This window comes from Rattus norvegicus, chromosome 10 (assembly GCF_021556685.1).
Source record: "Rattus norvegicus strain SHRSP/BbbUtx chromosome 10, alternate assembly SHRSP_T2T, whole genome shotgun sequence".
Lineage (NCBI taxonomy): Eukaryota > Metazoa > Chordata > Mammalia > Rodentia > Muridae > Rattus > Rattus norvegicus.
In genome coordinates, this window is record NC_141543.1 from 7,075,416 (window position 1) to 7,087,287 (window position 11,872).

General features: G+C 45.8%; 1 long non-coding RNA gene across 1 annotated transcript; it reads right to left on the reverse strand.

Moving 5' to 3' along the window:
- Positions 1–9,466: 9,466 nt before the first annotated feature.
- On the reverse strand, positions 9,467–11,872 carry LOC148002734 (uncharacterized). The gene is made up of 4 exons (XR_015631393.1): positions 11,790–11,872; positions 11,087–11,224; positions 9,934–10,896; positions 9,467–9,612 (listed from the first exon to the last, which is right to left on the reverse strand). It is a non-coding gene; the product is annotated as an uncharacterized LOC148002734 (long non-coding RNA).

The following is an 11,872-nucleotide window of genomic DNA, read 5'->3' on the forward strand; positions in this document are numbered from 1 at the left end:
GCTCTTAGCAAACACAGAAGAATGGAATAAACCACACTGCTGACAAGTCATTGTCAACTCATTTAAAACGTGGTTTAATTGTAGTGTATTATTACTGCTTATGACCAGGGTGTGCAAATGTGGAGGCCAGATTACCCTCCTGGGGAGTTGCTCTCTCCTTTCCCTGAGACCCAGGATCCACCTTAGCTCACTAGGCTTCCAGGCCAGCACTTTTACCTGCTCCAACATCTTGTTGCCCACAGATGCTTTTTTTTTAAAATGGAGATATAGTTGCATAATAAATAAATAAATAAATAAATAAATAAATAAATAAATAAATAAATAAATAAAAAGTAAACATGGGAAGAGAGGCACCCAGAGAAGAGAAATACAGTAAAGTATAAAACTTAGCTATAGGGGCTGGGGATTTAGCTCAGTGGTAGAGCGCTTACCTAGGAAGCACAAGGCCCTGGGTTCGGTCCCCAGCTCCGAAAAAAAGAACCAAAAAAAAAAAAAAAAACAAAAAAAACAAAAAACTTAGCTATAGCACAAAAGAGGAACCGTTGCACTGCTTTCATAACTTTGCTCCTTTTTTATTTTTTATTGTCTTTTGTTGAGGCCGAACCTCAGCCTCAGGTAGAATAGGCTGGCCTAGAACAGATTAGAACTGAGGATGAAGATGACCCAGACTTGTAAACCTTCTGCCCCCGGCCTCTCCAGTACTCAGATGACAGTCATGTACTACCATCCCTGGTTTACACTGTGCAAGGGTGGAAGGCCGGTTTCAGGAATGTGAAATGGGAACTCCACCCAACCCCCACCCCGGGCCTCACATTTATCCAAAATAAAAAGCTAAAGGCAGGGTTGGCGCAAGTTCGAGAAATAGCTCAGGGGGAAAAGTGTTTGCCTTGCAAGTACAAAGACCCAAGGTAGATCCCCAGGCCGTACATTAAAAACAACAACAACAACAACAACACACAAGCGTTTAAATCCTTAATGCTGGGAAAACAGAGACAGTTCCTTGCAGCTTGCTAGCTGCCTAGCCTACCTGACAAACTCCAGACCAGTGAGACAAAAGAAGGAAGGAAGGAAGGGAGGGAGGGAGGAAGGAAGGAAGGAAGGAAGGAAGGAAGGAAGGAAGGAAGGAAGGAACAAAGGAAGAGAAAAGATGGATATTACTAAGGAGTAACACTCAGGGTTGTGCCTTGGCCTCCATATGCTTGTACACATATCCATCTGCCCACCACCTGGAAGCACATATGTGTATGCACACACACACACATGTGTATGCACACACTCATAATCAAGCAAGTAAAAACCTCCTGACTCTGCCTCTCAAATAACAAATGCCCAAGTTTTAGGAGGTCAGGAGAATTAAATGGTTTCTGATGAATTTAATACTTCTATTTTTTCCCAAAAGTTGATAACAAAATCTGAATGTTAATGAACAGAGAAGTGAGGCCTCCATGCTGTCATAGCATCACACATATGTAAATGGGACAGGCAGATCAGCTGCTGGGGGCAGGGTGTGGAGCTAATGTTATGTCAGGAGTCCTGTATGTGGCTCAAGTATGGTGCATCTCTGTGGGAAAGCATGTCCCAGCTTGTGCAGTTTCCTGGAGACACTATAGTGCTGGTGTGAAAGTGTGAGAGACACTCTCCGGACAGAGAGCAACTGGGAAAGAGAGGGGACTCTGTCACTGCCCCTCTGTGTGCTCCAGTCTGCCAGATGCCTCTGCTGGCTCAGCACTCGGCAGCTCCTCTTCAGCTTATGAAGATATTACCTGTGAGAGACAGTCTCCACAGCTGTGAAACGGCGAGGAATCATGCAAGCCGGTGCCAACACGCCCTGAGTTCTCTAGAAAGCACCGACTCTACTTGCCACCCACACCCTGTTCTCAGTCTTGGAGAAATTCCAACAACAACGCAAAGAGGTCATTGGATCCTGAGAGCCTTCCATTCCCAAACAGTGCTCTGTTCCCTCCTATCTAGGTTGACTCCTTGCCCTCCCTCTGGCATGCGCAGAAACTCAGTTATCTTCTCTCTCACTGAGATTCCGAATCTTCAAAGACTTCCAGCATACACACAAAGGCAGAGGCATACAGACATTCTGGACACACACATATACATATATACACACACACGCACACGCACATGCACACACACACACACACACACACCCTCATAGACATAGCAACACACCTACACTCAGAGGGGAAAGACACACACAGAGGCAGACAGATGCACACATGCACACAGAGCTGGGATATTGCTCAGCAGTTGAACACTTGCTTATAACTTGTAAGGCTCTAGGTTCAACCCCTAGTACTAATAAATAAATGGTGGCTTATGTCTGCAATCCTAGGATCTTGAGAGGCTGAGGCAGGTGGACCACTATCAGTTTGGGGCCAGTCTGGGGTACATAGAGAGTTCCGGAACATCTTGCATTATCAAATGAGGTCTTGTCTCAAGTCAAATAAGCAATTTTATGTCTGTCACATGACACTGAACAACCCTGATATTGTCTGATCATCAGAACTAAGCAGTCAGACTTGGTTTGTACTTGGATGGGGGAGATAGAGAGAGTATATTTAGACACAATATACACATGTGTATATGCATAAATACATACATGCAGATGTGTAGACAAACCCCAAATGTGGAACTATGTATAAATACAGACATACTCTCAAAGAGACAAAAACACATGGATACACACACACACACACACACACACACACACACACATGCACACACACATACACATACTCACACCTGAATGTGTGGACAACTTGATGAGGTCTGGAAATCTGGAGTCTTGTGATAAATCAGGTTCATATGCTACTGTAATCCCAGCACTCAGGAGACAGAAGGGACATGGTTACAAGTTCAAGACCAGTCTGTGTTACATTTTCATTGTCTGCCTCAAAAGAAAATAAGTAAAAGAATTGTCAAGGTAAAGTGAAATATTAAGAATCTTCCTTTTAAGCCCCCTGAACATTCTTACTCTCTTGACTTCTACAATGTTTCTCAAAATATCCTCCTTCATTTTTGTTAACATTAAAACTGGTCATTTTTTTTTTTTTACCCTTCTTACTTTGATCCTGCTCTGGATTTCCCTCCGTATGCCTCATGCCCAAGTTCTGCCTGCTCCTATTCTGCTCCCACAAGATTCTGTGAGAGCAGGCAAACAACAGGGAGGCTTATTTCCCGTCGATGAGGCATGCCAGCTCTTAGACTGAAGATAGTGCCATAATCACAATGTTCCTTGTTCCATGTGTTGACGGCCTGTTTCCTTCTCCTATACCTGGAGGGCTCGTTGGAAAGATGTTGGAAATGTGGCAGTACCGGCAAATACGTAAGTCAACTTAAAGCCCATTGTTCATAGTGATGGGCACTACATCTCTTCAAATGCATTGCTGTTTTCGGTAGAGTCTGAGTTTGTCCCCTAAAAGCTCACACCCCAGAAGTTCGGTCCCCAGAAGGGCACTGTTGAGATGGAGGAACCTGTAAGAGGTGGGAGCTAGTGGGAGGAACCTAAGACAATGGCTCTCTCGGGATACTCTGAGGAGAAATGTGTAGTTCTGACAGGAGCCCAGGTTATCCCTGAGAGTGTAAATTGCTATATATAAAAGAGAGCAAGGCTTGAGGTCGAGGGTGGGGCTGGGGAGATGGCTCAGTCAGTAATGTTCTTGTTGTATAAGCATGGAGACCTGAGTCTGGATTCCCAACACCCGGTACCTGTATTTGTAGCACTGAGGAATCAGGAGCTCTGGAGCTTGCTGGCCAGACAGTCCAGCTTCATGAATACTGAGAGACTATATCTCAAAGCTGAGGAAGAGCTGATGTCAACTTCTGGCTTACACACACACACACACACACACACACACACACACACACACACACACACACACACAGACACACACACACACACACACACACACACACACACAGAGAGAGAGAGAGAGAGAGAGAGAGAGAGAGAGAGAGAGAGAGAGAGAGAGCGAGCCGTGACTGGCCTCCATGGTTTCATAGCTTTCTGTCACAACATGTGACCTCCCTCTTCCTACTGAATATAGTCCCATCGAGATGTCCTCCATCACATACGACACACCTAGACAGGCTCTTACAAGAGGCAGAACAAATGGGGCTGCCTGATTCTGAACTTTTAGTCTTCAAAACTGTGAAGCTAAGCAAAATGTTTTACTTTATAAATCTCCCAGATTCTAGCATTCGCTTGTAGCAACAGAAAATGAATTAAGATACACACCTAAGTCTTTCCTGAGAACTGCCCACCTGCCTGGCATTCTCATATTTATCTCTGGGTTGATTCAGCTCATTCCTGTTCAAACGCTCAAGCCTTAGTGTCAGCAGTTCAGAAATTTCCCAGGCCTTCCTGCTGACTTCCTGCATCTGCCGTAGTTCACAGTTCTGGATTTTCTCTACTTAGGTATTTTTTTTAAAAACTGATTTATTTTACGTGTATGGGTGTTTTGTCTGAATGTATATATGTGTGCCACGCGCATGCAGGGGCCGGAAGATGGCATCGGAACCCCTGGAATTGGCGCTGCAGACAGTCGTGAGCCTCCACGTAGGTGCTAGGAACTGAGTCCAGGTTGTCTGGAAAAACAGTCCGAGCTCTTAGCGTCTGAGCATCTCTCTGGTCCCTTCCTTTATTTTCTGAAAGATTCCATTTTTATTTTTGTGTCTATGCATGTCTTTGTATATGTGCACATGTTAATGCTGGTGCCTGCGAAAGTCAAAAGGAACATCATGTCCCCCCTTGATCTGGAGTCACAGCAGTTGTAAGCCACCCAACATCGGTGCTGGGAGCCAAACCTGAAGCTCTGAGAGAGCAACAATCGTGCTCATAAAGACAGAGCCAGCTCTTGAATCCTCGTTCTTCCATTTAGTCCATTTTCCTAGGTGAGTCCTTAGTGAGGATGCCTACGTGTTCAACTTCGTATCTTCAGAGTTTAGCACACCACTACATACATGGTGCTGAATGAAGGTCCCCTTTGAAAGCTTCAGCACAAGGTGTAGATAGTTCCAAAGTGCTTCACTTTATGCTGCTCTGCTGTGATTTGGGGATTTCTTTTCTTCTCTCTCTCTCTCCCTTCCTTCCTCCCTCCCTCCCTCCCTTCCTTCCTCCCTTCCTTCCTCCCTTCCTTTCTTCCTTCTTTCCTTCCTCCCTCCCTCCCTCCCTTCTTTTCTTTCTTTAGACAGTCATACCATGTATGCAGCACATACTCGTTTCAGACTTGCAACCTTCCTGCCTTAGCTCAGGAGTCCTGGGACTCTGGGCCTCTCTACCACATCCCGCTAGTGCCCTCCTTCTATTACCAGCTTTTGAATATTCAATTTTCAGGTTCATAATGTTTTTAGGAAACTGAAGAAATGTGCTTATCAACCATATGGATGGTCAGCAAGGGCTGTAAACTATGCCAAGCATGCAGCCCTGGTATGGCTTATTAGTGGTGATTGTAACCTGAATCACTTGATTAACGTGGTGCCTGTTTGGTTCAAAGGCTTCATTCTTAGAAATTAATGCTGTGGTCAACAGGGACTGTTCTGATTCTTTCGTTTCTTCCTCATTTGCTAATTATAAGTCCTCCTTAAAAAAAAAAAAAGAATCACTTCCTCCCTCCTTCCTGATTCCTATCCATATGGATTGGTGGCATCTGTGGCATTGTATGACTTAGAATCCAACACTACCATTGTTTTGTTGCTGAAACCATCCTAGATTTGGTCATCGTCCTCCTTCCTGGATCCTTTCAAGTGCCTTCTGTCCTCTGGAATCCTTGTTCCTTTCCTGGATAGCATTTAGAAACTGAGATTTGGTGAAATGTATCGTTCAGCATTACAGTTTGGGACCCTGTGTCACTAGGACTTAATGTTTTCTTTCTTTGTAATTGTGAGGTAAAATTTCCTTCCAATTGAAGGAATAATACTTAAATCTTGACAGAGTTGTGAAAAGCATTCCCTCTCCCGCTTCCCCCTTTCTCTCTACTCACCACATGGCTTGACACCAGAGTACACCTTGGAGTGCCAGACCTTGTTGGAAGCTGATGCTTGCTTGTCTTCCTTCTGCAGTGAGCACTGAGCGTGGGTGCAGGAGGGTCAGCAGGGCTCTGGAATGTGAGCCAGGCAAACGGCTCAGATGGAAATGGAGTGCATCTGAGCAGTTCCATGTCAACGCGGTACTGGGAAGGGAGGAGGGGCCTGTTTCCTCCAGGGTCCTTTGAGATCCCTGCAACAGTAGCTTTTCTTTCTGTCTTCCTTCCTTCCTTCCTTCCTTCCTTCCTTTCTTTCTTTCTTCCTTCCCTCTTTCCTCTTTCTTTCTTTCTTTCTTTCTTTCTTTCTTTCTTTCTTTCTTTCTTTCTTTCTTTCTTTCTTTTAAGATATACTTATTTATTATATATAAGTACACTGTGGCTGTCTTCAGACACACCAGAAGAGGGCACTGGATCTCATTACAGATGGTTGTGAGCCACCATGTGGTTGTTGGGATTTGAACTCAGGACCTCTGGAAGAGCAGTCAGTGCTCTTAACTACTGAGCCATCTTTCCAGCTCCCAACAGTAGCTTTTCATTTTGGCCCCTGGCTTCTCTCCTAAAGGCACTTGTCACCACCCCTTATATTATGTCTGCTCTCATCTTCTCCCAGGAGAACAGCTATTTTATTTCCATCCTTATACCTGTGATTTTTCACCTCAGAGTCCCAGTGGCAACCTTTCATAGCTGGGTCCTCCAAAAAATTTCCATCAAGAAAGCCAAGCTTACAATTGTCGTCATCGTTGTCGTTGTTGTTGTTATTGTTGTTGTGTAGGGCTTTGTTGTTCCTCCTCTGAGGTTCCTTGGTTTCTAACACATTGGGCATGTGTGGGGTAGGGGAGAGGTGGTGGTGCTGGGCAGATGGTCTGGCTTCCATCCTTTCATAACAACATAGCTGTATTCAACATGAAACCTCAAAAAATGCTTCCACCAAAAAATCCAAATGGTGCTCACCATATTCCCAGATGTGGGAAAGTTAGGGAAAGCAGCCAGAAGGTGCTTTCTCTCTGATGGCCTACAGCAATGGCTCTCAGCCTTCCTAACGCTGCACCTCTTTAATACAGTTTCTCACGCTGTGGTGACCCCAATCATAAAAGTGTTTCGTTGCTGCTTCATGACTAATTTTGCTACTGTTATGAATCCTGGTATAATCTGTGTTTTCCAAAGGGGTTGAGATCCACGGGTTGAGAACTGCTTGCCTGAAGGTTTTGGTATTGCAGACCAAGAGGCCCACTTCTTTAAGCCTTTACTAGAAATAAGAAGGGAACACCGTGCACTGCTCACTGTCATGTTACCAATGATGCCTGGACCCTGACCCTCCACTTCCACCAGGAATAGACTTCAAACCCCTACCATGCCACAGCCAGATGGCAAGGCACAAAAGAAAGAGACTAGGGTGAGTGAATATTTTCTTAGCTGACTCTAGGAAGTCTGGAGAGAATGTCACCAGGCATAAACTTCCCAAGGACCCGCTGGGACTTCCTGTGAGGGACGGGGTGTCTGAATCATTGCTTGTACCCTGAACTTTCCTGAGACAATGTAGAACTCATGTGGAGAGTTCCAAGAACACTCTCCATCTTTGAAAGGAATGTTTAGCAAAGCTACTTTCAGTTGGCAGGAAGGGACAGAGGATGTGGTGAGTCACATCCAGGGTGATGTCCTCAGGGACATGTGAGCAGTGGTTCCAGCTGAGACAAGGAAGCAGTCATGACGTGAAGGTGGCTGGGATCTCACTGCCTTCTTCGTAGTTTGCAATGTTCTTGAGTTGGTGTCTTCCTGGATTCACACTGTATGAAGCAAGTGCTGTCTTCTAATACCAGTTTACATCAGAGGAACGGAGGTTCAGAGACTACACAGCGGCCACAAAGCCACGGCGGGAAGCCCTGGAAGAAAACTCCGAATGGCCTTTGGTTAATATTCACTGTGACCTGTCTTATTAGAAATGTCTGTCATGTAGGTAGTCAGGCTTAAAAGTGCATTAGTGTCCCGTGTGCATACTAATGTCTGTGCACAGGCGTGAGGGGCCACATGTGGGCATCACGTCTTCCTCATTTGCTTCCCACCTTGTTTTCTGAGACAGACTCTGTCATGAAACTGGAGCTCAGTGTCAATGAGCAGGTACTGGAGGTGTTTCTGCCTGCTGCCTGCTGAGTACTGGGATTATAGATGTGTGCCTCGATGTCCATCTTTTCATATAGTCACTGGGGATCCGAACTCAGGTCCTCATGCTTGCTCAATAACCATTTCATGGAGACCCAAAGCTTTGGTTTCACTGAACCAAGTACTGAGGTAGCCCAGGCTAATGTTCTTAATGTTTGTCACATAACTGAGACATGTGACAAGGCTCTGCTCAGCCCCTACATTTGCAGTCTGATGACTGAAGCACCTAAGTGGCAGGGTCAGGACCACCCAGGGGAGCATGGTCACAGTACTACCCAGCCTTCAAGGATCTGGCCAGGGATTCTGCAGACACACCAGACCGATCCCGGAGTGGGAGCCAAAGTGTGGATGTTGTTCGGTGTAATGTAGGGTTCAAGGAGAAAGCATTAAGTCACTACAGCTAAAGAGATAAGGGCCTAGTGCAAAGTAGCTATGCATCTGGAAAGCAGACACAAATAATACCCCATCTTAGGTTGGTAACCTGTGTGCCTTGTCATCCCTTTGGTAACCGATGTTGCCAGTGACCTTGTCCCACCTGCAAGGCTTTGTCACTTACAAAGTGCCTGTATGCTCCTACTTCATGCTGTGTCTTTCAGATGCTTGCCTTCTTCCTATGTAATTTAATTCTGCATCTCTGTTTACTCAGTCCATGTGGCACTCAAGAGTGGAAACCAGGTTCTAGACTTGCAGGGATGGACCACAGCTGAGTAGGAATCTCAGTTTGACAGTGGTAGGAGGCTGGCCCTAGAAGTTTCAGGGCTTCGGTCTAAGCTTTCATACAGTCCAGCTAGGCAGAACACTTTGAGTCAATGGAAAGAATCACATTGCACGTGACAGTCATTCCTAAAGATCCAGGGCCCCCAGGGATTTCTAAATCATGGATGCTCAAATTGTTTATATAAAAGGCATAAAAGAGCAGGGGAAATTGCTAAGTGGTTAGTGTATCAGCCAGAAGTAAGGACCAGGGTTTAGATCCCCAAAACCTACATAAAAGTGGACACAGGGGCTCCCTAGATCAAGCTGGGCATCAAGACTATACATATCAACCAGCTCTGGGTCTGACTGAGACATTGCCTCAGGCTTCCACGTGCACATGCCCACACATGTACTCACACATATGCAAACACATTCACACACACACACACGTGCATATAACATACACACATGTGCATATAACATACACACATGTGCATATAACATATACACAATGGGATATTAAAAAGCAAGATGACATAATATTTGCACACAATATTTGTAACTTTCAGTAGACTAGGCATTTTTGGATTGCTTTAATACACTACAGAGTAAACGTGATATAAAGAGTTGCCATGCTGCTCACTTAGGTTCTCCCCTCAGTAGAGATGCCATTTAAAACATCATTTCCTCAGTTGAAATGAATTCATAAATACAAGACTAATACCTGTGGAGGAGAAAACAGTCAGTGAGACAGACCAATGCACACTAGGATATCCATCAAGGCCCAGTTCTAGATGGCTTAGAACCAGAGCGCTCATGCTTAACTCATATTGTGTGGGCTAGGGACTCTGCTTGGCAGAGCCACCGCTGTCCAGAGCACTGCTCTGCTGGACAGATAGAACCCTGTCTCATTCTAGCTTTTAATATTTTGTACCAGAAACTGTTGCGTTCTCCCTCTATTCACAATCTTTGAGCAGACCGTGACCTGACCGAGAGAACCAGAAGTTCCATCATGTGTGCACTGACATAGTGGGGAGCCAAACACCTTTGTTAAGCAGCACCGACGATAGTCAGCTTCCAAGAAGGTGGTCCTGTCAACTTCATTTCAGAGTGGGCCTGAAGACTGGTGTGGTGAGCACCTGTAATATACCTACAATCTTAGTACTTGGGAGGTAGAGGCAAAAAGATCAGGAGCTCTCTGAGGTTGGCCTTGGCTACATGAGACCCTGTTTCAAATAAACAAAACACAACAGAAAGTATGATCATGAACAGAGAGTAAGAGACCAAGCTGGATTTGTCCTCTGCAGCAAAGCGAGGGAGCTGGTTCAAAGCTACAGATTCTACTTTGCAATGTAATGAGGTTGGGTAGCAATGCCATTAAACACAGTGGATAAAAGCCTGGAATCTGGGCATCCTTCAGCTTCCCAACTTAGTAGTTGTGTGAATTGAGGCAGGAGATCACTTTGCCCATCAAAGGGCAGGGAGGAACAGGGAGAGGGTATACTTTACAGAATGAAATGTGTGTATCCCAACAGGGTTGATGTGGATAAGGCTGATGGAGAGAACAGATGCATACAGAGCATGCACGGCAGTCAGAGCAGCTTAGGCATGGCTGGGTATGTGTGTGTCTACACCCCAGAAATCATTGCCTTTGTCTCGTACAGTGTGAATGCTTGGGTTGCTGGGGATAGAAACCACATGAGTTGGTTATTAGTTCAGTGATGGGACTGTCCAGGGCTCTGTGGGGCTAGAGCCCTCCCAGCAGTGTGCTGATGTCACCAAGAAGCCAAGGTATTGTGGCTTTTCTGTTCTCTGCCTTGATGCCTCCCATCCCACATAGGCAAAGCACTAGTGAGCACAGAGGCTGCTGACTTCTAAGAGAGGCTCAGTACAGTGGAGAAAGTTGCCTTTGCCCTGCAGTCAACAAGCCAGTCCTCCAAGTCTTCCAGGCTCCAGCTTGCTTTGGTCTCTGTCAGAGTTCTTGAGTAGAAATCCTAGCTGCTTTAAGCTGAAAGGTGAAAGGGTGAAAGATGTTAGGGGCCCACAGAGGCACTGGAGGAGGGGACCTTTCCAGTAAGCTTCTAAGAATAGTGCCCCAGAGCACACTGTAGGTCTGACTCAGTGAACTCACCAACCACCACTGAAAGATGGGCTAGCAGCCCTCTACCATGTCCAAGTCCTGGGTGTCAGGGGCTCACCGTGGCTGCTACCACTGCTGTCGTCAGCATCCAATCAGGGCTGCTGCTCTGCTGGCACCAACGTCAACAGATGAGTTTCATATAGGGGTACAGCCTTTGTGGGACTAGTAGCTGACAGGAGACATCATGTCCTTTGTCCTGGTAGCAAGGAGGTGGACACTTTGCATCTAAAGGTTGACTATGAGATGCCAGAATTGGTCCTGGGACATTTCCTTGCCCACAGATGCAATGTCTGTCTATTACAGGTGACCTGTCTTTGCCAATTGCTTTTTAACTGTCAGCCTAAAATCATCTAAGAAAAGTCTTACTGAGGGATGGCCTGTGGGTTGGTCTGGTGTGTTGTGGGTGTCTTGTCTGTAAATTGAGGTGGGAAGACCCACCCTGAAGGAAGGCAGTAAGTACCATTTCCTGGGACAGACCCTGAGAGATGGAGTGGAGAAATCTAGCTGACAGTGAGCAGGGAGGCAGCATGGGTGTGCTTGCTTCTCTCTGGTACTGACTGTGGAGACGGTGTGATGTTAAGATGCCTGTCCCTAACTTCCTCCACAACAATGGACTCTAAACCAAATAAACATTCCTCTCTGTGATGCATTTTGTCAGAGTATTTTTATCAGAGCACAGAAATAATCAAACCACCTTTGATCAAACCCTTAGGCAGAGATCTAGGGCTCCACAACAATAAGATTGGGCTGACCCGACCTACCTCTGAGGACGTTCCTGATTCAGTCCAGTCTCCTCCTTTCTGGTGTCTCTACATGCTCATGGCAAGTGCAGATCTTTCTGTGG